Below are 24,253 nucleotides of genomic sequence, written 5' to 3' on the forward strand. Positions count from 1 at the left end.
TCTATGGTCTCAATAAGAAATAAGCACTGGAGATATCTCCCTATCATTGTCCTCTGCATGCTATAACATTTGAAAGTTTACATTTTAAAACCTCATTAGATATTCTTTGATTTCTTCAGTTGATTTTCACCTCGACTTTGAGATGCCTAGATACAACCAGAAATGATTTAGCTACCCCCCTACATATATTGATGCGACTTCATCTCTCTCATGTCCTACAGTTAACTCAGGAGTGATTTTCATGTATTATTTTCTGTTTTTCTTTGGGCCTTGCTTTAATACTGGACATCTCCACCACTCTGCCTGCTTCTGCCTGCCTAACATGAATGACTAATACCTATTGCCAGCTGTCTTCAGTGAGTGCTAACTTTCTTTTTTTAAGATTTTATTTATTTATTTGAAAGGTAGAGTTACAGACAGTAAGAGGGAGAGACAGAGAGAAAGGTCTTCCATCCACTGGTTCACTCCCCAAATGGCCACAACAGCTGGAGCTGCACTGATCCAAAGCCAGGAGCTAGGAGTTTCTTCTGGGTCTCCCATGTGGGTGCAGAGGCCCAAGCACTTGGGCCATCGTCCACTACATTCCCAGGCCATAACAGAGATGGATTGGAAGAGGAGCAGCTGGGACTAGAACCGGTGCCCAGATGGGATGCTGGTGCCACAGGTGGAGGATTAACCTACTGTGCCACAGTGCCGGCCCCAAGTGTTAGCCTTTATCAGAACTTTTTCCTAGGAAAACCCCTCTCACATCTTAGTATAAGGCATCCCTGGTGCCATTTGGAGCAGGATGGAGGGTGGTGGAGTAAGGCTAGGGCCTCTTCTGGATCTGGCTTATAAAGTCAGAAAGTACCTACTTTGAAAGGCAGACAAAGCTGCAGGTCCCAGGGAAATCTAGTCTGGCAGGTGTGTCATCCCAGAAAGGAAATGCAAAAGGATGACTGATGGGCAGAGTTCTGGTAAACAACTCGATTAGAGGTGGAGGAAGCACACAGCATGAAGTAGAGTAATGGAGGCAGGCTAACAGATGAGCACAGAAAGCAGGTGGAGATAATGATCATACCACTTATGGAGCAAATACTGCTAACAATAACACCTGACTCATAGAATCATAGTGAGTGTTAAACAGGACAATGCATGCAAGCCTTGTAGCTGAAAGGCCAACATGTAGAACAAGCTCAACAAATATTTATTAATGAACAATACCTGCTACTTATTGCTATTATTAACCATCATTATTCAGCACTCTTGAACAGATTGAGAGTGTCATTTCAGGTAGGGGGAAGGAGGCAGCTTCCTGTCTTCTGAGATCTTTAAATATGGACTGCCTGCTCATGAATTCCCTCCATCCTGTGCTTCATCAGTGTAAGTAGTTTGAGACTGTAGTGGTGCAAATGCCAGGTTGGAGAGGGTGGGAAGTAAGTAGGAGGTGGAGAAATGGACAAAGAGCTCTAAGGAGGAACACAGATGTGAAGCAAAGGAGAAGGGATGTGGCCAGAGTAGGATGCAGCCCTGGGGACGGATTCTGTTGGTTGCTTTCCTTAGGAGCCTCCCTCTTACGTGTATTTACTGGCTGAAAACAAGTAAAGGGTGAGAGGGAGCTAAGCAGGGTTCTTCTGACGAAAGAAAGAGGAGGGATCAGATTCCAGGTGTGGCTGGTTAGCTTTGGCTAAATGACAGGAGAGGCAGAGAAGCTGTCAATGCTGTTGGGCGTTTCAGCAGAGGGCAGGAACGGCAGGGATGGGATGCACAGGAGTTATTTCCTTCTCTGCTGGGAGTGAGAAGTGAAGGGGTGGATTTGGGGCCTGAGAAGGATGACAAAGTTGGGGAAGAGCCTCTGAGGAGGAAGCGTAGAAGCTTATCAACAGGTGAAAAATCTCCAGGAGGCACTTAGGATCCAGTGCAGTGTGTATCCACGGATTTTAGTGGCATCACATTTTTAGCATTTTCTCCAGAAGCATTTAGGCACCCAGATGTAACACAAGGGAAGGTGGGGCCAGCACTGTGGCACAGCAGATACAGCCATCGCCTGCAGTGCCAGCATCCCATATGGGCGCTCGTTCCACTTCTGGCTGCTTCACTTCTGATCCAGTTCTCTGCTAAGGACCGGGAAAGCAGTAGAAGATGGCCCAAGTGCTAGGGCCCCTGTACCCACGTGGCAGACTTGGAAGAAGCTTCTGGCTCCTGGCTTCAGATCAGCCCAGCTCTGGCTGTTGCAGCCATTTGGGGAGTGAACCAGGGGATGGAAGACCTTTTTCTCTCTCTGCCTCTGCCTCTGCCTCTCTCTAACTCTGCCGTTCGAATAAGTAAACAAATCGCACTGGCCTGAAGTGCTAGCATCCTATATGGGCACCTGCTCTAGTCCCGGCTGCTCCTCTTCTGATCCAGCTCTCTGCTATGGCCTGGGAAAGGAACAGAAGGTGGCCCAAGTCCTTGGGCCCCTCCATGCACGTGGGGGACCTGGAAGAAGCTCCTGGCTCCTAACTTTAGATCAGCTCAGCTCCAGCCATTGCAGCCATTTGGGGAGTGAACCAGCAGATGGAAGACCTCTTTCTGTCTCTATTTCTCTCTGTAACTCTTTCAAATAAATAAACATAAATCTTTAAAAAAAAAACACTGATGTTTGCTGAATAGGTTAGGCAGAAAATCAAGGAGAACTAGTAAAAAATGTAATATTAATAGAAATCACAGTGGAAAAATAATGGTAGTGATGAAAGTAGCAGTAGTGGTTGTTATAATATTAAATACTACTTATTAAATCTCTACAATTGTTTTTTAAATTAATTGTGCCTTTTAAGATATTTTACATATTTATTTGAGAGGCAGAGTTACAGAGAGAGGGAGAGACAGAGAGAAAGATCTTCTATCTGCTGGTTCACTCCCCAGATGGCCGCAATGGCCAGAGCTGAACCTATCTGAAGCCAGGAGCCAGAAGCTTCTTCAAGTCTCCCATTCGGATGCAGGGGTCCAAGCACTTGGGCCATCTTCCACTGCTTTCCAGGCTGTTAGAAGAAAGCTGTATTGGAAGAGGAGCAGCCAGGACATGAACTGGTGCCCATACGAGATGCGGCTTTGCCTACTACACCACTGTGCTGGCCCCAAACTTCTACAACTGTAAGATCAGTTAGCAAACTCACTCTCAACAGATGGGATAACAAGAGTAGACTGAATAACAAAAAGTTTTTTTCGGAGAGTTGAATATGAGAGAATGAGATTTGATAGCTAGAACATGAATCAGTGGTTGAGGACCTGGGATTAGGTGGTGAGTGGAAAAAGATACTGGAATTGAAAAGGTGGAGGAGTGAAGTTTAGGTTGTCCAGCAAGACACTATGGTAGTTGACAATAGAGCTTGATGTGAAAATGCATCTATAGGGGTGGACGTTTGGCCTAGTGATTAAGACACCAATTAAGACACAAGTATCCCAGGGCCAGTGCTGTGGTATGGCAGGTAAAGCTGCTGCCTGCAGTGCTGGCATCCCGTGTGAGTGCTGGTTTGAGTCCTTGCTGTTCCACTTCCAATCGAGCTCTCTGCTATGGCCGGGGAAGGCAGTAGAAAATGGCCCATGTCCTTGGGCCTCTGCATCTGCATTGGAGACCCAGAGGAAGCTTCTGGCTTTAGATCGGCTCAGCTCTGGCCATTATGGCCATTTGGGGAGTGAACCAGTGGATGGAAGACCTCTCTCTCTGTGTCTGTGCCTCTCTGTAACTCTGCCCTTCAAATAAATAAATAAATAAATAAATTTTTTTTTTAAAGAAAAGACACCTGAATCCCATACCAGATGCCTGGGTTTGAGGCAAACTGCAACTCTTGACTCCAGCTTATGTACACCTTTAGGAGGCAGTAGGTGATGGCTCAGGTAGTTGGGTTCTTGCCTTCTATGTAGAAGACTTTGAATTCCTGGCTCCTGGCTTCAGTCTGGTCAAATCAATGCCATTACAGGCATCTGGGTAGTGAGCCAATAGATGGGAGCTCTCTGCTTTCTGTCTTTTCCTGCCTCTCAAAGAGAGAGAAAGAGAAGAAGAGAAAAAAAAGGAAAGACAGAAGGAAGGAAGGGAGGAAGGAAGGAAAGAAGGAAGGAAGAGAGGGAGGGAGGGAGGGAGAAAGGGAGGGAGGGAGAGAGGGAGGGAAAAGAAAATGTATTTACAAATCTACTGTCCAAGTTTCTGGTGAGACTATTTGTTTGGTCATAAGGCAATGAGAGAACATTTTACTAAGTGCAAATATATTCAAAGGATATAACCAAGAAACTCATAAGGACAGCTAGAAACATGAGATGCCCAACCTTGTCTGAATAAAGAGTCTGGAGTCCGGCACCAAATTAATGTGGACAGGGTGCTTCTGACTGAGTCTCCGTTTCTCTAGCAAGCCCTGCCTCTAGAAGCCCACGCCCACCTCCTGGGGTAGAAGGGAAGTTTGAGGTGGAAGGGCTCAAAGGGCTTCAAATGTTTGTTATGAAATAATCTGTCACTTTTAGAAGTGTACATCAAACCTGAGTCATTAGTATCCCAAAAACTCAACTAAAGTTTACTTGAAGTATGATACAGGGAAGAAAATTTCTGGATTGTGATATTGTTTCTTGGAAAATGATGTCCTACAATGTCCAAATTTAATGAGCAGTTAAGTTACTGTGAAAAAAGTATCTGACTAAAAGAACACATGGTGAAGTTATAAACATTTAGATGGTAAGAATTTAGCACAGAGGGCTAGGTTGCCATTCGGGATGCCTGCAACCCATATCAGACAGCTGGTTTGATTCCCAGCTGCTCTACTTCTGATCCAGCTTCCTGCTAATGTACACCCTGGGAGGCAGTGGGTGATGGTTCAAGTACCTGGGTCCCTGCCATCTACATGGGAGACCTGGCCCAGCCCTGGTTCTTTTGGGTGTTTAGAGCATGAACCATTGGATAGAAGCTAACTGGGCATAGGCAAGGGCTTTGTTGGCTATTTGCAGGTTTGTGCTTATGCACTGAGAGTGAAAACAACATGTAACCCGATGAACTGAGGTTCATACTCTTAGCAGTACAATCTGGGCAGATCAGTGACAAAATGTGCTCCAAGGTACAGTGGGAGTATATACAAGGATATGATAAAAGTGGATACAAGTACAATATGTGTACATACATATTAATGAATCAGGTTGTGGAAATCCAAAAGAAAAAGAGACTAGTTAAGAGGATATTAGTACATATGTCAAGTACTTTTCAAAGTTTTCATTTGTCTTTCCCTCCTTTTTTCCTTGTCTTCAAAGTGAAGGCTATGGTTGACACAGAAGCAAATCAACACAAGAAAAATCACCTACAGGCTAAGCATTCCTAATTTGAAAATCTTAAATTCCAAAATACTCTAGAATGTGAAACATTTTGAGTGCTGACACAATGTGACACCTGACCCCATGTAACTGTTTGCAGTGAACACACTAGTACACAAAAAAATTATTGAATAAATTATTTCAAGCTAAGTGCAAAGGTGTATATAAAACATAAATGGGTTTCATGTTTAGATCTGGGTTCTATCTCCATTATATTTCATTATATAAATGCAACCACCATATTCTCTCCAATCAGAAGTCTGAAACATTCCGATCCCAAGCATTTTGGATAAGGGATACCCAGCCTGTAATGTAAATGCTTCAGTGGCTATTTCCTCCCATACTCTGTGACTCTGCTGCCCCTGTATTTTTCTTTCATGTAGGTGGTTATCATATGCCAAAAAAGAGAGGGTGAAGATGTAACTTCCAAAGTCTGCATAGTTTTATATTATGTAGCAACCCAGTTTTATATTATACAGTTTTACTTAATGCATTCCATTATTTTCTCAAAAAGCAATATAAGCATATTATACAACATAAAAGCTAGTGTAATAATATCAAATAAAAGAAACAAACTGCATTATATGATCACATCCCTCTTAGAATATTTGTGAATTTTGATCTATATCATTTTATGTATGGCTAATTTAAAGTATAATAATTAATCTGTCCTGACTCTCCTTTCTAATTTAACTTAATTGAATTGAAAAACATACAGAGAGAAATAGAAATCCCACATCTGCTGGTTCAATTTCAAATGCCTGCAACAGCCAAGTCTGGGTCAGCCTAAAGACAGGAGTCCAGAACTCCATCCAGGTCTCCCACATGGTTGACAGGGGCCTAAGCATGTGAACCATGGTCTGCTGCTTCCCAGGATGTGTATGAGAAGAAAGTTGGATTGGAGAATGGAGCCAGGACTCAAAAAACCCAGGTACTCTGATATGAGATACACATGTCCCAAGTGGTGACTTAACTGCTGCACCAAATACCTACCCCCTCTTTTTAACTTGTGTTTTCCCTGCTGGTACTGTCATGCCTGATTTCATTGTGTTTTAAGGGTATACCAATATTTGCTTAAGCTTTCCCCTTTGTTTGCAAGCATGCTTATAATTCTTTTTTTAACTTTTATTTAGCAAATATAAATTTCCAAAGTACAGCTTATGGATTACAATGGCTCCCCCCCCGCCATAACTTCCCTCCCACCCACAACCCTCCCAACTCCCGCTCCCTCTCCCATTCCATTCACATCAAGATTCATTTTCAATTATCTTTATATACATAAGATCAATTTAGTATATAAAGATTTATTCATCTATTTGAAAGTCAGAGTTGAGACAGAGAAGTAAAGATAGCTTCCATCTTCTGGTTCACTTCCCAGGTGGCTGCAATGGCCAGTTCTGGACTAGGCTGAAGCAAGGAGCCAGGAGCTTCTTCTGAGTCTCCCACATGGGTGCATGGGCCCAAGAACTTGAGCTATCTTTCACTGCTTTTCCCAGGTGCATTAGCTAGGAGCTGGATAAGAAGTGGAACAGCTGGAACATGAACTGGTGCCCATTTGGGATGCTGGCATTGCAGCCAGTGGCTTTATCCACTATACCACAATGCCAGCCCCCATGATGAATATCTTTGCCAAGTGTCTATTTAGAATTATTTTATCCCTATGATGGATTCTTGAAAATGAAATTACTGAATGTGATGATTTTTGGATGGCCATTACACAAATGATGTGTTAATGATGCTTGACTTAGATATTTAAGGTCCTCCTGGTTCAGAGATATCTGTGTGTCTTAGTGAAAGCAGCAGAATGGAGCTTTAGCACTCACTCTGGGGCACTTCACTCTGTGATTCATATTTTTTAAAATTATGGGATATCTTCTGTTTTCCTTCAATGTTATGATAATTCATGAGGAATATGAAGCATTATAGATCTGATAAAAATTTGGTGAAATATTTCTTTATCAAATAGCTTGTACATCTATAATTGGGAAATTCAACAGATTACATTATCAATTGAGCTCTGTAAATAAGGATTAGTGAAGTTCAAAAATACTTCACTGGAGACAGCAAGAAGATGGCAGCTGAGTAAGAAATTCCAGTGATTATGTCCCCAGAGACAGCAATTTGACATCAATTCACATACCAAGCTACCTCCACTAGAGCTAAGGAAGCCAGTAAAGCGATGATGGAAAAACACAGAAACACCATAAACCAGTGGGAGAGAAGACAGATGTACTGCCACAGCCACCACCAACAGTGGCTGCAGCTTCTACCTTGCCTACTCCAGAAGGTAAGAAGGTTCTGTGACCCTGGACAGCAATAAGGGCTAGAATCTCCTCCTGGGAGAATTGAGCAGTGCCCACTGGCTCTAAGTCCAGCCTTGAAAGATATTCCTGCATTCTAGCAGGGCAGACTGAGTTATCCAGTTAAGCCCGAGAGGGCAGTGGTAGCCCCACACAACTCAGATTCACACAGTGCTCTTCACTGTGCAGTGGAAAGTCTGGGCAGGGTACTGGGATAGAATACCCCTAGGACTCTGGGAATAAGGAGGCACCATCTGTCAGAACTGGGGACCATACTCTTCCCCACCACCTCCTCTCCCCAACCACTTGAACTCTCTGTTCTGACCCAGGGAACAGTGGGCAGTCCTGTTACTGCTGACAACTGCTGGGACTGGGGCAAGGGCAGCTATCAGGATGAAGAGTGGACCCCCTGCACCCTGTGACTGTGGGAGTTCTGCTTACAGGACACAGAGCTGAGAGGGCTGTGGATTGTGGCTGGATTCCCATGTATCCACCCCAGTCTGACTGTAGAGACCCAGAACTCCCTGAACGCTGGGGTCAGATCTTGAGGAGGGGTCGGGGGCATACTGCAGGGTGGGTCAGTGCTCTGAATGGTAAATGTACCTGAGTGAGTGAGGTGCACTGGCACTGTGAGCTCACTCTAGGCTGTGAATCAGCTGGTTCACCCTGGCACAAAAAGGGCTGTGACTACAAACACAGCAGCCTGCTCCAACATCACCTCCTCTCATGGACTGTAGCCAGAGGTGCTCCATTGGGTGTAATTCTTTACTGTTGCCTTACCCAGAGATGGTGTCCAGAGCCCCTGGGCTCTACCAGTATACACCCCCAGAATTAAAGAGTAAGCCTTGGCACTCCACCAAGCCAGACAGACACATTTGCAGGAGTAAAGCTTTCAATCAATCAAAACAAAACAAAACAAAACAAAACAACAACAACAACAAAAACAAACAAACCAAAAAAAACCCATCGTCTAGAGATAGTAATGATAGATTCCCCCCAAATGTGCAAAACTGTATGTGCAAAACTCAACATACAAGCACATAAAACATGAAAAAGGAAGACACTATGACTCCTCTACAAAACTAACACAATAATACATTAATATCGGACTGTGAAGAAGGAGAGACTGATGAAATGCTTGAAAAAGAATGCAAAAGAATGATTGTGAGGTTACTCAAACACACAGAAAAACAGTTAAATGAAATATGGAAATCAATACACGACATGAATGAGAAGTTCTACAAAGAGACAGATATTAAAAAAAAATAGAAATCTTTGAAATGAAGTAGTCAATAAGTTAAACAAAAAATACAGTGGAATGCCTCAAAAACAAACTTGATGAGGCAGAAGAAAGGGTATTGATCTAGAAGACAGGTCTTTTGAAATATCTCAGACAAGAAAAAATTAGAAAGATTGAAAGTGAAGTTAAGGATCTATGGGATACATTCACAACAACAAAATATACACGTCTTAAGAGTTCCTGAAAGTGTGGCAAAAAAGGAGAATTAATAAGAAAACCTATTCAGTGAAGTAATAACATAAAATTTCCACAATTTGGAGAAAGATATGGACATCTAAATAGAGGAAGTGCATAGAACCCCTAACAGGCTTGATCAGAAAAGATTCTCATCATGATGCATTATAGTAAAATTGTCAAAAGTAAAACATAAAGAAAATATCCCAAAATTTTCAAGAGAGATGATTTTTTTTAAATGATGATGAAATCAGATCAGACCTATTGTCATGTTTAATCCCAGTGAGAGTCAAGTTGGGAATTGATAATTTCTTTTTTTTTTTTTTACAGAAGATCAGTTTAGTATGCATTAAGTAAAGATTTCAACAGTTTGCACCCCCATAGAAACACAAAGTGAAATATATTGTTTGAGTACTCGTTATAGCATTAAATCTCAATGCACAGCACATTAAGGACAGAGATCCCACATGAGGAGTAAGTGCATAGTGACTCCTGTTGTTGACTTTACCAATTGACACTCCTGTCTATGGCATCAGTAATCTCCCTATGCTCCAGTCATGAGTTTCCAAGACTATGGAAGCCCTCTGAGTTCTCCGACTCTTATCTTGTTTAGACAAGGTCATAGTCAAAGTGGAGGTTCTCTCCTCCCTTCAGAGAAGGGTACCTCCTTCTTTGATGACCTGTTCTTTCCACTGGGATCTCACTCACAGAGATCTTTTGCCAGAGTGTCTTGGCTTTCCATGCCTGAAATACTCTCATGGGCTTTTCAGCCAGATCCGAATGCCTTTAGGGCTGATTCTGAGGCCAGAGTGCTATTTAGGACATCTGCCATTCTATGAGTCTGCTGAGTATCTCACTTCCCATGTTGGATCACTCTCCCCTTTATTTATTCTATCGGTTAGTGTTAGTAGGTACTAGACTTGTTTATGTGCTCCCTTTGACTCTTAGTCCTTTCATTATGATCAATTGTGAACTGAAATTGATCACTTGGAATAGTGAGATGGCATTGGTACATGCCACCTTGATGGGATTGAATTGGAATCCCCTGGTATGTTTCTAACTCTACCATTTGGGGCAAGTCAGCTTCAGCATGTCCCAAATTATACATCTCTTCCCTCTCTTATTCCCACTCTTATGTTTAACAGGGATCACATTTCAGTTAAATTTCAACACTTAAGAATAACTGTGTATTAATTACAGAATTAAACCAGTCATATTAAGTAGAACAGACAAAAAAACTACTAAGAGGGATAATGTATTAAGTTGTTCATTAACAGTCAGGGCTATGATGATCAAGTGAGCAATTAAACAAGAAGATGTGACTATAGTAAATGTACACATACCCAATAAAAGGGCACTCAGTTTTATAAAACAAATGTTAATGAACCTGAAGGGAGACATAAACTCCAATACAGTAATGATAGGGGACTTCAATAACCTACTTTCATCAATGGACAGATCAACTAGACAACAAAAAATCAAAAGATATAACAGAACTATAGACCAAATGGACCTAATAGATATCTACAGAACATTTCATCCCCCAGTTGCAGAATACATATTCTTTTCATCAGTGCTTGGAACTTGCTCTAGGTTAGACCACATACTAGGCCATACAAGTCTCAACAAATAAAAAACATTGAAATCATATCATTTATGCTTTCTGATCACAATGAGATGAAGCTGGAAATTAACAATATACAAAACTCTAGAAATTATAAAACACATGGAGACTGAACAACATGACCTTGAATGAACAGTGGGTCATAGAAGAAATCAAAAGGGAAATTAAAAAATTCCTTGAAACAAATGAAAATGCTAACACAAAATACCAAAATTTATGGGATACAGCAATAGCAGTATTAAAATAAATATATAAACTAATAAGTATCTACATTAAAAAATTGGAAAGGTATCAAATCATGATAGATACATGATCTATCAATGTATCTCAAGGACCTAGAGAAACAAGAACAAACCAAACAAAAAATTAGTGGAAGGAAAGAAATAATAAAAATTATAAAGAAATAAACAAAATATAAATTTGAAAAATTATACAAAACATCAGTGGTTTTGAGACTGGTGTTGTGGTGTAGTGAGGAATGTCGCAGCCTACAACTCTGGCATCCCATACGGGCACCAGTTTGTGTTCCAGCTGCTCCACTACCAATCCAGATCCTAGCTAATGTGTCTTGGAAAGCAGTGGACGGTGGCCCAAGTGTTTGGGCTCTTTCACCCACGTGGGAGACCCAGAAGAAGCATTCCTTCTAAGATCCAGAACCAGACAAGGATGTCCATTCTCACCACTGTTATTCAATAAAGTCCGGGAAGTTTTAGCCAGAGTCATTAGGCAAGAAAAAGAAATCACCTCCGCCTAGCGGCGCCGGCACACCGGGTTCTAATCCCGGTTGGGGCGCCAGATTCTGTCCCGGTTGCCCCTCTTCCAGGCCAGCTCTCTGCAGTGGCCAGGGAGTGCAGTGGAGGATGGCCCAGGTGCTTGGGCCCTGCACCCCATGGGAGACCAGGAGAAGCACCTGGCTCCTGGCTCCTGGCTCCTGCCATCGGATCAGCGCGGTGCGCCGGCCGCAGCGCGCCGGCTGCGGCGGCCATTGGAGGGTGAACCAATGGCAAAGGAAGACCTTTCTCTCTGTCTCTCTCTCTCACTGTCCACTCTGCCTGTCAAAAAATAAAAAAATAAATAAATAAAATAAAAAAAAAAAGAAAAAGAAATCAAAGGGATACAAATTGGGAAAGAAGAAGTCAAACTGTCCCTATTTGCAGATGACATGATTCTATATATAAGGGGTACAAAAGACTCCACTAAGAGACTATTGGAACTCATAAAAAAGTTTGGTAAAGTGGTAGGTATAAAATCAACACACAAAAATCAACAGCCTTTGTATAAACAGACAATGCTATAGCTAAGAAAAAACTTCCAAGATCAATCCTATCCACAACAGCTATTACAAAAATACCATGTAATAAACTTAAGGGTGTCAAAAATCTCTACAATGAGAATTCTAAACATTAAAGAAAGGAATAAAAGAACACTCAAAAAAATGGAAAAATCTTCCATGTCCATGGATTGAAAGAATCAATACCATCAAAATGTCCAGCACTTCCAAAAGCAATTTACAGATTCAATGTGATACCAATCAAAACACCAAGGACATTCTTCTCAGATATTGAAAATATGATGCTGAAATTCATATGGAAACACAGCACAACCCACTGGCTAAAGCAATCTTATACAACAAATAAAAAGCCAGAGATATCATAGTATTAGATTTCAAGACATACTACAGAGCAGTTATAATTAAAACAGCCAGGTAATGACATAAAAATAGTGGATAGAACAATGGAACAGAATAGAAATGCCAGAAATCAACCCATGCATCTACAACCAACTTCTCTTTGACAAAGGATCTATTCTTGGAGCAAGTAGAGTCTCTTCAACAAATGGTGATGGGAAAACTGGATCTCCACATGCAGAAGTATAAAGCATGACCCCTACCTTACACTTTACACAAAAATCCACTCAAAATGGATCAACAACTGAAATCTACAGCCCAATACCATCAGATTATTAGAAAACATTGGGGAAACCCTGCAAGATATTGGCATAAGCAAAGAGTTCTTGGAAAAGACTCCAGGGGCACAGGCAATCAAAGCCAAAACTGACAGATGGGATTACATCAAATTGAAAAGCTTCTGTATTGCAAAAGAAACAATCAGCAAAGTGAAGAGGCAACCAACAAAATGGCAGAAATTATTTGCAAACTATGCAATTGATAAAGGATTAATAACCAGAATATATAAAGAGTTCAAGAAATTCAACAACAACAAAACAAACAATCCAGTTAAGAAATGGGCAAAAGACTTAAACAGGCATTTTTTTAAAAAAGAGGAATTCCAAATGGGAAACAGACATATGAAAAAAATGCTCAGGATCACTAACCATCAGGGATATGCAAACCAAAATCACAATGAGGTTTCACCTCACCCCCGTTGGAATAACTTTCATACAGAAATCAACAAACAACAAATACTGGCAAGGATGTGGGGGAAAAGGTACCCTAATCCACTGTTGGTGGGAAAGTAAATTGGTATAGCCACTGTGGAATATAATATGGAGATATCTCAGACATCTGAATATAGACTTAACACATGACCCAGCCATTCCAGTCCTGGGAATTTACCCAAGGGAAATGAAATCAGCATATGAAAGAGTTATCTGTACCCCCATGTTCATTGCGGCTCAATTCACAACAGTTAAGATATGGAATCAATCCAAATTCCATCAACTGAAAACTGGATAGAGAAATTATGGGATATCTACACCATGGAATAATACATAGCACGAAAAAACGAAATCTTGTCATTTGCAACAAAATGGATGGAATTGGAAAACATTATACTTAGTGAAATAAGCCAGTTTCAAAAGGACAAATACCCTATGTTCTCCCTGATCTATGAATACTAATAGAGCACCTAAAAGGTAATCTACAGAAGTGAAAGTGACATTTTGAGATGCATTTGTGGGGAGCAATTCGGACTAGACTAAGTTACTGGAATTAAGACTTATTCTATGCATCTGCTCTCCCACAATATGGCGCTGGGAGAGAAGAAAACAGCTTCTACCCAGCTGCCTCCAGTTCAACCAATAAATAGCAGGACCTGCTCCTGATTGGAGGAGAACAGCGTACTTGGCGTGTGGGCAGCCGAGTTGGGATTGGTGGAAGAGGACTATAAAGGAGGAGAGAGACGGCATGCACCAGGGAACATCTAAGGGGAACACCTAAGGGGAACACCTGTGCAGCCCCCGAGAGAGCCGGCCGGCGGAGTGCCACTCCCCTGCGGAAGTGGGGAATGTGGCCAGGGGGAACCGCCCTTCCACGGAGGTGGAAGGGACAATAGCCAACCCGGGAAGAACCAGCAGCAAACCCGGGGAGGGCCGAGCAGACAGAAAGAACAGCGCAGGGTCCTGTGTCGTTCCTCCACGAAGAGGGGGAGCGACATGCATTGACTTTGAAGAGCCCTTGTTTCGATTATTGAGGAAGTTTTTTCATACAATTTGTTGAACACTTTACTTAGTATAGAGTTAATCTTATGTGTATAAATTTAATTGAAAATAGATCATAGTAAAAAATAAGAATGGGTATAGGAGAGGGAGGAGGAAGTGGGGTAGGAGTGTAGGTGGGATGGTGGGTACAATGGGAAGAATCACCATGTTCCTCAAGTTGTATTTATAAAATGCATGAAGTTTGTATACCTTAAATAAAAATATTCTGGGAAGAAGATATATCACTAAGCAAATATTCAACAAATAAAAAGTAGAAAGAGAAAAAAAAGAACTAGTATCATCAAAATGTCTATATTACACAAAGTAAGTTATAGATTCAATGCTATTCCAATCAAAATTCCAAGGACATTCTTCACAGAACTACAAAAAAAAAAAAAAAAAAAAAAACTCTTACCATTCATATAGAAACCAAAGACCCTGAATAGGTAAAGCAGTTTTAACAATAAAAACAAAGCCAGAGCCATCACAATACTAGATTTCAAGACATACTGCAAGGCTGTTACAATCGAAACAGCCTGTTACTAGCACAAAAATTGACATGTAGATATATGGAACAGAATAACCATCCCAGAAATTAATCCACATATCTACAACAAACTAGTCTTTGATAAATGAGCTAAAAGTCATTCTCTGGAGAAAGAATGGTCTCCTCAACAAATGGTGCTAGCAAAACTGGATTTCCAGCAGCAGAAGTTTGAAACAAGACCCCTAGCTTACATCTTATGCAAAATTCAACTCACATTGTATCAAAGATTTAAACTAAAGACCTGAAACCATCAAACTAACGGTGGAAAATATAGGCAAAATTTTGCAAGACATTGGCCTAGGTAAAGACCTCTTGGATAAAACCCCAGAAGCACAGGTGATAAAAGCAAAAATAGACAAATGGGATTACATCAAGCTACGAAGCTTCTGCAAAACAAACAAAATAATTAACAAAATGAAGGGACAACTGACAGAACGAGAGAAAATATTTGCACACTATGCATCTGATAAAATTAATTAATCTGATAAATTAGATTAATTTTATATGTATAAAATTAATTAATCTGATAAAATTAATATTCAGGGACCAGCTTTGTGGTATAGCAGGTAAAGTTGTTGCCTACAACACTAGCATCCCATATGGGTGCTGGTTCATGTCCCAGACATTCCACTTTCGATTTAGATCCCTGTTAATGGTCTGAGAAAGGCAGCAGAAGTGCTTGGATCCCTGCCACCCAAGCTCCTGGCTTCTAGCTTCAGCCTGACCCAGCTCCGGCTGTCGCTGTCATTTGGGGAGTGAACCAGCAGATGGCAAATCAATCTATTTGGGTCAGCGCTGTGGCATAGTGGGTAAAGCCACCACCTGCAGTACCAGCATCCCATATTGGCACCGGTTCGAGTCCCAGCTGCTCCATTTCTGATCCAGCTCACTGTTACTAAGCAGTAGAAGATGGCCCAAGTCCTTGGGCCCCTGCACCTGTGTCAGAGACCTGGAAGAAGCTCCTGGCTCATGGCTTCAGATAGGCCCAGCTCTAAACATTGTGACCATATGGGAAGTGAACCAGTGGATGGAAGACACACTCTCTCTCCCTCTCTCTCCCCTTCTCTCTCTCTCTCTCTCTCTCTCTCCATCTGCTTCTGCCTCTTTATAACGCTGCCTTTCAAATAAATAAATAAATCTTTAACAAAAAAATTAATCTCTATCTCTTCCTCTTTCTCTGTAAACTCACCTTTTCAAATAAAATAAATAAATCTTTAACAAAATAAATATTTTTAACATTTATTTAAAAATAAATATTTACAAATTTAATTTAAAATAAAATAAATAAATCTTGAAAATATTTTATTTAAGTTATACAGGTTTCATGTATTTCATACACACAGACTTACTAACATAGTGACACTTCTCCCCTACCTTCCTTCCGGCCCACGCTTCATCCTTCTCCGGCTCCCATTTCCACTCTTAAGTTTTACAAAGATCTACTTTCAGCTTACTTAATATTCATAAAGTTAACCCCACATTAAGTAAAAGTGTTCAACAAATCATTTGAAGAAAAAAAACACTGTTCCTCAATAGAAGAGACAAGGGCTATAAACAACCATTGAATCTCAAAATGTCCATTTTACTCCAATACATTACGTTTTAGGTATTCTATTAGTTAAGAAATGGAGAGTCAGGGAATAGTACTCTTGGAGTACTAGTAATTTTTTTTGTTCTTAATTTGGGTGTTGGTTATAAGTATGAGCAGGGGACAAAAACTCATCTATATACTTAGGTGCATTTCTTGGTATGCACACTATATTTCAATAAAATGTTTAAAAAATACTTCATTGGCTCAGAAAATGTCTACTTTTCAAATACATTAGTGCAGCACATTCAATATTTTATCCATCTTTGCATTATTTACCATATATGTATATTACCTGTAATATATTTAATCATTTTCTTTTTTATTTTTCATTTTTTTATCAGAATAACAGAGAGACAGATTGAGAGAGAGAGAGAGAGAGAGAGAGAGAGAGAGAGAGAGATCTCCCATCTGCTGGTTCACTCCCCAAATGGCCAAAATGGCCGGAGATGGGCCAATTTGAAGCTGGGAGCCCAGTAGGTACAGGGGCCCAAGGACTTGAGCCATCTTTTGCTGCTTTCCAGGTGCATTAGTAGGAAGCCAGATCAGAAGTGGAGCAGCTGAGCCCAAGGGATGCCAGTGTTGCATGTGATAGTTCAACCCTCTACGCCACAGTGCAGGCCCCTTTAATTGTTTTCTTAAAATCAATATTAAATTGCTCATTTTCTTTTTCCTTATCACCTTTCTAAGCAATACTATTCACGAAATCACATTTTTATAAGCTAATTATATATTTTTTAAAGATTTATTTTATTTATTTGAAAGTCAGAGTTACGGAGAGAAGCAGAGACAGAGAGAGAGGTCTTCCATCTGATGATTCACTCCCCAGATGGCTGCAACAGCTGGAGCTGCGTCGATCCAAAGTCAGGAGCCAGGAGTTTCCTCCGGGTCTCCCACATGGGTACAGGGGCCCAAGAACTTGGGCCATCCTCCACTGCTATCCCAGGCCATACCAGATGGGATGCTACCCCATCCCAAGCAGAAACTGCTTTGGATGCCTGCATTCCATATCAGAGTGCTTGTGTTCAAGTCCTGGCTTTGCTTCTGATTCTAGCTTTCCTGTTAATGTGCCTGAAAGGCAGCAGATGATGGGGTTCTGAACTTTTGACTTCACTCTGCCCTAGTCCCTGCTGTTATGGACATTAGGGAAATGAATCAGGGGATGGGATATTTCTTTCTCTATCTCTTGCCTCAATAATAATAATAATAATAAATTTAAACTGTAATCACCTCTTTATATTCTTTAGACATAGAAGAATTATAACACAAGATAATATTTTTACCTTACAACTTGTCTTTTCCACAGAACTCTATAATAAGCCAAAACGAAAATCTATAAATGGGGGCCAGCGTAGTAGTGCAGTAGGTTAATCCTCCGCCTGCAGCACTGGCATCTCATATGGGTGCCGGTTCTAGTCCCGGCTGTTCCTCTTCCAATCCAGCTCTCTGCTATGGCCTGGGAAAGCAGTAAGAAAATGGCTCAAGTCCTTGGGCCCCTGCATCCATGTGGGAGACCGGAGGAAGCTCCTGGCTCCTGGCTTTGGATCAGCACAGCTCCAGCCGTTGCGGCCATTTGGGGAGTGAACCAACGTATGGAAGACGTTTCTCTCTGTCTCTCCCTCTCACTGTCTGTAACTCTACTTCTCAAATAAATAAATAAAATCTTTTAAAAAATCTATAATTGAAGCAAATCACAACATTCTGTAAATATAGACATCACTGTCAGTAACAGGAAGAAAAGACCCCTCAATGCAGAGAGGCAATAAGCACAATAAAAGACATGCAAAGCGTTTACACCAAAAGGTTGAATACACAACCCTGTAATTTTGCTCAACCCACAGTCACTTAAAATTTCAAGAAAGAAAACCATTCACAATGAGCATTTATGACAAAAAGCCATCATTCTTTGAAATAGATTATAATTAAGGAGAATAAAGCAGTGCCTGCACTGTGTTCAGGAGAAATGACTCAGAGAAATTCTTTGGAATAAGAGGAATCATGGAACTTTGGAAACATCTTGAAATGCACGCATCTGTTCTCAAGGAAAATTCTAGGTCCTAAACCCAAACCTAGATTGTAGAATACCTGCTGGTGAATGTTAGCACAGCCTGACACATTAGGCATGCTCATCACACACTATTGTATTACAAGAGTTTGTGACATCTATCATGATTCATACGTGGTTTTTACCAAAATTTTTAAGCAGAACTTTAGAAGTTTATTTTTTAAACACATTTCTAGAATTATTGGCTCTTTATTCATACAGCTAGAGATGCTATAAAATTGTGGGGTTTTTTGAGGGGAGAACCTGAAGGCTTTATCTCAAGACTCAAAAGATCTTTTAAGTAGGGAATGAGTTATTTCTGGAATAAGAATTTTGCTTTTCTCAAAGCTCAATGGTGATGAGGTTGGGAAGGACATGGGAAGAGAGAATTATTTGGGTCAGTGAACATAAACACCTGACCTAGATTCTGTGCAGGTCTGGAGTTTCTCCCCATAGTATATCAACTTATATCCAGCCCTACTCAAAATCATACAAACCTTCCAGACTTGTAACTTGCTGGAACTTCACCAAGGCTTACAGGTACACAGATACTATGGTATAATAAATTTTCTCTATGTAGTGCAATCCTGTGTGAATCCAGGGGAGAAAGGAAACACCAGATGACGGAGACAATGCTAAGGCTCATGTGTAGAACTAAACAATAACAGCGAATACATGTGTGTTCTTAGCCACAAGGTATTAACAAGCTTCTTACAACATTTCTTAATGAAAAGACTCTCCTAACTAGATACATGAAGGAATTTAATTTTTCTAGATGCTTTCTCTTTAAAAGCTTGCCTACCCCCAGAATTCCTGTTAGTTCTTCCCATATTTGAAGAGCAATTCTTATCTGTTTCCTGGCCAAAATTATTGATGCCATTATAAAAGTAGTATCACTTCCTGTGTCCTCCAGAAAAAAAAAAAAATCCCAGGGTTAATTTCTCAAGTAAGTAATCTCAACAATCCTTCAATCAAACATTTCCATTTGCTGACAAATGAGACCAGATGTTCACGAGCAGGTCTAGCAAGCTCTGGAACGTAAGTACCTTGTTATTAAAACCTTATTTTAAAAACTGATTCATTTTCTCTTCTTCATAACTGAAATTCACTGTTGTGGGAAGCCCTTTTCCTCTCTCTTCCCACCCCACCCTTTTGTTCTTTCCCAATCCCCATTCTTCCCTTTCTGGGAGTTTCTAGAAGTGCAAATATTCTTAGAGCCCCCAAGTTATTTAAATGTAGAGAAAAACAGAGTCAACATTTATACAGTGATCCACAATTTAAGAAAAACACTTCCTCATACACAATGCCATCCTTTGTACCCACATCTCCTGCGATCTGCCACTTAAAAGTTGATACTCACTTTTATTCTGGAGAAGATGAAAAAACATGTGAAAAGGAGAAAATCTGATCCTGAAAAGAGTTAATTCCAGCACGATTTCTCTGAAATAAACGATTTCTCTTAAATGGCTGTAGTTTCAGGAAGTAGGAATTTGAAAGAAAACAAATCCTGTCACTGTCTCAGAATGTGGTTGCGTAATTCAACTCCCCGGGGTTTTCAGCAGTTGTGCACCACAGGGCACACCCCTTAAGGAATTGTTTTAGTTAGTGAAAGGCATGCTGGGAGTTGTGTTACCACATAGAAGTTCCATCTCTAAATGAAAGTGCAAGAAGACTCCTCATTTGGACTGGGTCAGAATAGAGAATTGCCTAAGAGCCAAGAAAAGAGAGCATCAGTAAGAAACAATGACCGTGACATAGTTTTCATGTATCATCCAAACTCATGTTCAGGCTGAGTTCTGTGCTTTGTCTTAAAACTGCAGTGCCAAAGTGAGCTTGTTACCATGGAGACACATATACACATATTACTAATCTTATTTCAATTGAAAACTCAATTAGAACGTTCTTGCCAGAAAGTCTAGTCAGTCTGACTGGTTTGACAATGTCTAAGTTACATGGTGGAAATTGTCCCTCAGTTGAACAACCTTAATTTGCAGCTCTCAATTTAGACCAAAAAAACATCAAAAGTACATAGGAGATTTTCAAAAGTTTATCAAAATACATTCAATTGGAAAAAAAGTTGTTGAAGTAAAAAATATGTTAATTTTCTCAAGCTTTCAGCTGCTGGGCTAAAGTTTCCTCTAGAGTGAAGGAGAGATTCACTAATAGTAACAGGATACATTTTGGTAAAGCCTTTCTGGTATATGTCCCAGAAACTGAGAGGGTGAATGACTTTAATAACTGGGTACATGATCTTTGGTGAGTCAGATGGTTTCCAGTTCTGCCTCTTAACGAAACAGAAGGAAAAGAAGCAAATAATCAGCAGGTAAATCACTTTTTTAATGACAGATCATTATGTGATTCTCAATGTAAGACTTTAGAAAAAACTGAAAGAACTGGTTTTGCTATAACCAAACTCTTTATTTATATAAACAGTTTCCTCTTTTATGTATGCATTTTTGTGGAATGCTGTTCTACTCTAGCTGTAACTTTCAACTATTAACTAATTTTTTTAAATTCCATAAATCTCATTGAAAAATGCATCTTAAATAAAATTTTATGTGTAAAATTTATAAAATACATCATTTTATTTCTGTCTTTTTAAACAGTTATGAATGAATAGTGTTTGTATAATTCATTCTTCAATATTTATATATTTTTATTGCAGAGAATATTTATTGCAGAGATAAACACTTCCAAGCATTTAAACTATTTTATGTTAGAAGAATATGTGAGACAATTGCAAGAAGATGGCGGAATAGGGAGGGAGCACACTGATGGTCCGGGAAGGGAAGGTTCAAAGAGGGGTGAGAATTTCTAGTTTCGGGGAAAGGGAAGCTCTTCCAAAATAGGGGAGACAGGAGGACGCGGACGCCTGAGGAGCAGGACACCAGCAGGAGTGTGTACACACCAGCACTGGAAGCCGAGGTGAGACAGGGCGCTCACCCAGCACCGCTGTAGCAGCCGCCGCCGCCCCTCCCCCAACCCACCCTGGGATGGACACTGAGACACGAACGAATGAGTGGGGGAGGAAATAGAAAACGGAACAGAGTGAGTAGTGCCTGCAGAAGGAGTGAGCAATTCAGGGGGTCTGATTGAGGGACTGAACAATCCAGGATCCCTCCTCCAAGTCGGGGAGCTGCAGCAGGCGGGAAGCAGCCATCTTGTTTGTTTACATTTGGGGTTAAAGGAGAACTGCCTCTGCCTCCGCACTAACCTTCGGAGGCAGAGCAGCGAGGGAGGGCAGCTCAAAGCCCTGACACCAGTCTATTCAAGTTACCAGAAAAAAAAAAATTGAATAGCGCCCGCGGGAAGAGGGCAGTATCCAGGGGGACGAACTGAGGGACCAAAAACACTAGGATCCTTAGGAGCCGCCCAACCCACAATCAGAGCTGCAGCGGGCAGAGTGCAGCCATCTTGTTTGTTTACATTCGGGCTTAAAGAAGGCTGGCCTCTGCTCCGAAGGAGGAAGCAGCAGGGGTGGAGTCCAAAGGTGGTCTGGAGCTACTTGACACTCCTCACGCAGGAGATGCAGTGAAAGAGAGTGGCTGACCAACGAACCCCAGGCACAGACACACAAGGGCGAACATAGGAACAAGGAAACCGGCCCCCAAGGGGCAGAGATTGGCACCTCAAAGCCCTGACACCAGCCCACTCAAGTTACAATAAATAAATAAATAAGTAAGTAAAAAATAAACAAACAAATTCTAGAAGGCAGAGCAACCTGCTTACACTGGATATTGGTACAGACTCACAGCAGCCCATAGAAGAGGGAAATCAACCTGAAAAACCACCCAGACGGAATGCCAAAAAAACAAAACAAAAACCCACAATAAGAATATAGAAGAACATATAAACTCGCCAATGGAGCAGGCTAAACCAACCATAACAGAGGCTGAAGAAGAAGAATAATTTGAAACTATGCCAGAAAAAGAATTCAGAAAATTAATAATCAGATTATTTAGAAATAATGAGAAACAGTGTTGAGAGCTGAACGAAAAACAAGCCCAAGGATTAGAGATCTTAAAGAGAAGCCAGAATGAAATACTGGAAATGAAAAACTCAATTGATGATATAAAAAACACCATGGAATCCCTTGGAAATTGAACAGATGAAATAGAAGACCGAATATCAGAATTCGAAGACAAACTTCCAGAAATAATACAGTCAGTTCAAATGCAGGAAGAAGAAATTAAAAAATTAAAAAATATGGTCGGAGACCTACAAGATTTAATCAAACGGTGTAATGTTTGGATAATAGGAGTCCCTGAGGGGGTGGAAAGAGAGAATGGATTGGAAGGTGTTTTCAATGAAATAATATCAGAAAACTTCAAAAAAGGCAGCTGGATAACAACAGGCAAATTCAACAGATAGCCAGGACTCCAAACAGGGTAGACCAGAAGAGAAATTCACCACGACACATTGTGGCAACACTCAGTTCAGTGACACACAAAGAACAAATCCTAAAATGTGCCAGAGAAAAATGACAAATCACATTCAGGGGTAAGTTAATCAGACTCACCCCAGACTTCTCATCGCAAACACTACAGGCAAGGAGACAATGGCATGATATATTTCAAGTTTTAAAAGACAAGCAATGCCAACCTAGAATACTATACCCTGCAAAGCTATCATTTATGAAGGGGAAATAAAGATCTTCCATGACAAACAAAAACTGAAAGAATTTGCATCCACGCGTCCAACCCTACAACACTTGCTCAAAGACGTGCTGCACACAGAAATACAAAAACAAGAACTTCACTACAAAAAAAAAGCGAATGTAGAGTAACCTACAAAGTAAGTTCAAAATACATAAACAGCTCGTTTAGGAAACATGAATGGGAAAAGACAGTACTTAACAGTAATTACACTGTGTGAATGGTCTTAATTCTACTACCAAAAGACATAGACTAGCTGATTGGATCAAGAAAGAGAATCCATCTTTATGTTGCCTTCAGGAGACACACCTTATCAGCAAAGATGCACGCAGACTGAAAGTGAAAGGATGGAAAAAGATACTCCAGGCTAACAGAAATCAAAAAAGAGCTGGTGTGGCCATCCTGATATCAGTTAAAATAGACTTTAACATAAAAACTGTTAAAAGAGACAGAGAAGGGCACTATATAATGATTAAAGGATATATCCAACAGGAAGACATTACTATTATAAATGTATACACACCTAATTACAGGGCACCTGGCTACCTGAAAGAATTACTAAAGGATTTAAAGGGAGATATAGATTCAAATACAATAGGAACAGGGGACTTCAACACCCCACTCTCACCAATGGACAGATCAACCAGACAGAAATTCAACAAGGAAATAACAGAGTTAATTGACGCTATAGACCAAATAGACCTAATAGATATCTTCAGAACCTTCCACCCCACAGCCACAGAGTTCACGTATTTCTCCCCAGTACATGGAACATTCTCTAGGATTGACCATATGCTAGGCCATAAAGGGAGCCTCAACAAATTCAAAAAAATTGAAACTATACCATGTAGCTTCTCAGACCATAGTGCAGTGAAACTCGAAATCAACAACCCAAGAATCTCTACACCATATGCAAATATATGGAGAATGGACAACATTATCCTAAATGAACAGTGGGTCATCAAAGAAATTAAAAGAGAAATCAAAAGATTTCTAGAAACAAATGAAAATGATAACACAACCTATCAAAACCTGTGGGACACAGCAAAAGCAGTGCTAAGAGGAAAGTTTATAGCAATTGGTGCCTACATCAAGAAGCTGGAAAGGAACCAAACAAATGAACTCTCCATGTACCTCAAGGATTTAGAAAAACAGCAGCAAATCAAGCCCAAATCCAGAAGGAGGAAGGAAATACTAAAGATCAGAGAAGAAATAAACAGAATTGAAACCAAAAAAAAAAAAAATACAAAAGATCAACAAAACCAGGAGCTGGTTC

The 24,253-nt window shown here is 40.6% G+C and overlaps 1 protein-coding gene across 8 annotated transcripts in view; it reads right to left on the reverse strand.

The window, feature by feature from the left end:
- Window positions 1-24,253, reverse strand: part of ALPK1 (alpha kinase 1) — a 173,777-nt gene that overhangs the window by 136,898 nt on the left and 12,626 nt on the right. For 5 of the 8 annotated variants that reach the window (XR_011378302.1, XR_011378303.1, XM_070047741.1 and 2 more), the window contains exon 1: window positions 19,683-19,857. The exons of 2 other annotated variants lie outside the window; for them this stretch is intronic. The gene's annotated coding sequence lies outside the window, so the exon portion shown is untranslated. Of the gene's footprint in view, window positions 1-19,682; window positions 19,858-24,253 lie in introns of those variants that run through there. One more of the 8 variants, XM_017347344.3, reaches the window with a different exon arrangement.

This window comes from Oryctolagus cuniculus, chromosome 8 (assembly GCF_964237555.1).
Source record: "Oryctolagus cuniculus chromosome 8, mOryCun1.1, whole genome shotgun sequence".
Taxonomy (NCBI): Eukaryota; Metazoa; Chordata; class Mammalia; order Lagomorpha; family Leporidae; genus Oryctolagus; species Oryctolagus cuniculus.